We start from the raw sequence: 4,624 nt of genomic DNA, 5'->3' as shown, positions 1-4,624 counted from the left end.
CTAGTGTCCTCTCCCTCTGTCAGTTCTTGATTCCACTTGGAGGTTCTTGCTTCCACTTGGATATTAGGAACCTCTTACTCATCACCAGTCGAATTCACTGAGGCAAGTGTCATTGAGGAAGATTCTCGAAGCTTCCTGGGTCTTGACACCTCTTGGAATGAACTTGCCATTTGGAAATTCTCGCTCAACGCAGGTAGCCAGTGTTGGCTTTGACATTCAGCGCAGGTAGCCAGTGTTGGCTTTGACATTCAGCACAGACAGCTAGTGGAGCCACTGAATTGATCTGAATTGACTTGTTTTTTGAGCAGTTTCTGGTGGAGAACTTCTGTGAATTGCTGTGGTTTGTTAGCCTTGTTCCTCTAGGGGTAGGAACAACATGTTTAGGGCTTTGGATCCCTTAGATTATGGAAATTTCATGCTCAATGCTGTAAGGCACAAAAATGTCTATAACACTACCTTGATAACTTAACCCCCTTCTCCAAATCTGATCAAGAGCACCTTAAACACCTTAGGCAAATATTCATGACGTGTAGGAAATATGGCATTTCCTTGAATCCCAAGAAGTCTATCTTTGGCCTTGAAGAAGGAAAGCTACTTGGCCATATCATCTCAAAAGATGGTATTAGAATAGATCCGGAAAGGATCCAAGCCATTTTGCAAATCCCATATCCAAGAAACATAAAAGAATTGCAAGCATTCCTTGGAAAGATCAATTTCTTAAGGAGATTCATCCCAAACTTGGCCGAACTAATAAGAACGCTAAACAACATGCTTAAGAAGGATGCCAAGGTAAAATGGTCTCTTGAAACCAAGCAAGCCTTTGAGAGTATCAAAGCTGCCTTGACCCAAGCCCCTGTCCTCACCAGTCCACAATTTGACAAAGATTTTATCATTTTTTCTTTTGCATCTGATCACACCATAGCTGCTGTCCTTTTACAAAAGGATGATCAAGGAGCTGAAAAGCCAATTGCATTTTTCAGCCGAGCCTTAAGAGATGCACCCCTGAAGTACCAAATCATGGAAAAGCAGGCCTATGCACTTGTTAAAGCAATCAAAGATTTCAGAATTTACATTTTATATTCACATGTGATTGCTTATGTGCCAAACGCTGTTGTAAAAGACATATTAACCCAAGAGGGGTTAGAAGGCAAAAGAGGCAAGTGGATTGCTAGCATCCTTGAGTATGACATTGAAATAAAACCAACCAAGCTGATAAAGGGACAAGGTTTAGCCAAACTGATGTCCGAAACAAATTTTCAAGCCCTAGACATCAACCAACTGGACAATGAACAGGAGCTGGCGACTCCACAGATCAGTGAAACCTTTTTGCAATCCCCATGGTATGCTGATATATGTTTTATATTGTTAAACCTGTGTGCTCCTCCAAGGTTGTCCAGAACCAAGAAAAGATTTTTAAAAATGAAGGCTTTAAAGTTTTGTCTCTTAGATGGTGCATTATTTTGGAAAAATCATGAAGGCATATTGCTTAATTGTTTAACCATGAATGAAACTAACAATGTCATGAAGGAATTCCATGCGGGGGACTGTGGAGGGCACTTATACTGGAAGTCCACTGCCGACAAGATACTCAGGGCTGGTTTCTATTGGCCCTCTTTGTTTGCTGATGTAAAGAAGTTTGCTATCTCATGTCATAAATGCCAAATCTTTGAGGGCAAAAGAAAGCTTCTGCCCTTGCCCCTCAAGCCCATCTCAACCGAAAAGCCTTTTCAACAATGGGGTCTTGACTTCATTGGAGAAATCCATCCCTCTTCCTCAGGCCAGCACAAATGGATTCTAACAGCCACAGACTATTTCACCAAGTGGATTGAGGCCATCCCATGTAGGCAAGCCAATGACTCCACCATTATCCAATTCCTTGAGACCAATATCCTATCTAGATTTGGCTGCCCTGAGAAGATCATCACTGACAACGTTGCTGCCTTCAAATCCAAAAAGATGATAAATTTTTGCCATAAATTTCATATCACCTTAGGCCACTCTACAGCCTATTACCCTCAAGGTAATGGCTTGGCCGAATCATCCAACAAAAGCCTGATTAATATTATCAAGAAGATCTTAGAAGAAAACAAGAAGAACTGGCATAGAAAGCTCACAAATGCCCTTTGGGCAGACAGACTTTCAACAAAGAGATCCATTGGGATGAGCCCTTATGAGCTAGTATATGGTATGGAGGCCAGATTTCCATCTTCCTTGGGTATTCCTATCATCAAGCTGTTACAAGAGATCCAGGCAGAACCAAATGATATTCAAAGAAGAATAAATCAGACCATTCATCTCCAGCAAACCAGAGAGCAAGTGTATGACAGAGCTCAAATTGTGCAAGAGAGGCTAAAGAAAGCATTTGACAAAAGGACTAAGGCTGAGGATTTCTTTATTGGCGATAAAGTGTTAAGGTGGGACTCACGAAGAGAAGACAAGGGAAAGCATGCAAAATTTGATTTTCTATGGAAAGGCCCATTTGTTATCAGCATTGTGCAAGGCAATAACACGTATTTTCTCAAATCTATAGATGACAGCACAATGGAAGACGGCCCTGTAAATGGCCGAATGTTGAAACATTATCGAGATCCCTTTTAAGGGATACAATGCCCCTGTGTATATATTTGTATATTAGTGTTTGTATATATGTCAGCGCTTTCCTTTTTATGTTTGTATAAGCAATCCGATTGCTTGGAACCAAGCAGTGCGGTTATATCAAATCAAATTCAGTTAGAAGTGCTACAATCAAGTTTCCCACTTCAGTCAATGGTATCAAAACAAAGGAGCGTTTTTAGGTTTCATATCAGCACCCTTTCCATGTTTTGAGACTATTTCAAAGGGCAGTACTCAGGCAACATTGTACATAACATTAAGCACGCAGAAGAAAGCAGGCGACGCTATATAGTTCACAGCAATTCAGTTGAGGAGAGTGTTGTTCAGATCTCAAAATTCCAGTCTTTTAGCAGCCAACGAAGAATTGTTTTTAGTTCCACAGCAACAATAGAAGATCAAGGCAGTCTGACCTGCTGTTCTTGGCTTTTCACAAGGAAAAGCCATCCCCAAGTGGAGCCACTGTTAGCCTCCTGCTGCAGCAGGTATTCATCTTTCATGATCGACATTTTTACATGCCAAATATGTCATACTTTGCATGCTGCAACGTTCCATATTTGCTACAAAGGCCAAAGAAGTGTCCATGAGAGTGTGCTAGTCTAAGTACCACTGTTATGTTCCGTTTTGATGAGTTTCCAGTTAAGGGAGGGCCAAATAGTTTAATCCTGGCTTCCCTAGGTTTCAATTTCTTGTTGTAGAATATAGAGAATCAGTATCTGTCCAAACAGCGTAATCTTGGCAGATTTGTAGATAGGTAGTGAAACAAGGGTGCTCAACAGCTTAATCTGAGCCCCTGGATGAAATAAGTGTAGATGTAGATAGGAGGGCAGTCAAAAGAAAAGAAGATAAACAGGGTCTGCAATTCTAAGTGCACCCAAACCAAAAAGAAGAAAAAATGTTAGGTAAGTAGGCCGGGTAAGTAGTTTCTGAGGTTGCAGAATGAATAAGTGTGATCAATTTTGTATCTCAAAGTGTTATTTTCACTTCAGATCACAAGTGCAAGGCAATTTTCCCTTGGAGGACTTCAAGCGAGGCGTGACTAACTCCCCCTTCTTCTTATTCCCCGAATCATTCACTAACCTCCCCAAAGAGGTCAAGATCTGCTTGATATCTCTTAAGTTTCATCATTTGCCATATCATTGCCTAAGTAAAGATCTGCTTTGCTTAAAGATGCTTATATTTCTTATACAAGTCATTTTCCCCCTTAATAGCCTAAGATTTACATACTTAGCGCTCTCTCATCACATTTCATATTAACTACTAACTTTATTATGTAACTCCCTATCTATCTCCCCTCCCCCTACTAAAACTATGTTAATAACTCCCCTATATACTTATCCCTTCCTTTGGTTGAAATATAACCATAAATATGCTTGGGAATTACTAAGTTTACTTGAAACTTAGTAAGAACCCTCATTTCACTCAAAAAACCATCTTCCTAAGGTGTTTGGACTCCTTTCAAAACACAAAAAACCCCCTTTTAATGCTATCGGACTCCTTCTGATGCATTAAGGATCCTTCCAAAGCTTTAAAAAGCCTTTTTAGATCACGTAAATCATCCTCCGATCGCATTAACCCTCTTCCAATTGAGTGTTTCCTCCTCCGATGAGTTTTCCTCCCCTCCGACGCGATATCGCTGTTAGAGGTCGCAACATTCATTCATCGGCCCCCTTTTATAACTCCCCGATATCAATTTGCCGATGCAATTTCCCAATCGGCACTCGCAAGGTTCTGTACCTGCATATATATCACCCCTCTCATTCGCCGACGCGATATTGCTATCACACCCGAAAGCATACCGCGTCGCGATCCACTCATTTTCGTAATCACATCATTTATCCATATATGCCTCTACTTCCCCGTAAAACTTGGTTATATTGCAAAACTTAGGTTTTGCTGCTAAACTCATTTAACCTCAATAATATGGCATTTCCGTAAATATTTCCCGTTTTTTGCACAGCCGCATGCCTTATCGCTTTTCCAATATCGGAGATCACTCCCATCGCCTCTCACA

Source organism: Pinus tabuliformis, chromosome 5_1 (assembly GCF_031772625.1).
Source record: "Pinus tabuliformis cultivar Carrire ecotype Pingquan chromosome 5_1, CPIR1, whole genome shotgun sequence".
Classification (NCBI taxonomy): domain Eukaryota; kingdom Viridiplantae; phylum Streptophyta; class Pinopsida; order Pinales; family Pinaceae; genus Pinus; species Pinus tabuliformis.
Note: the sequence above shows the minus strand (reverse complement) of the source record.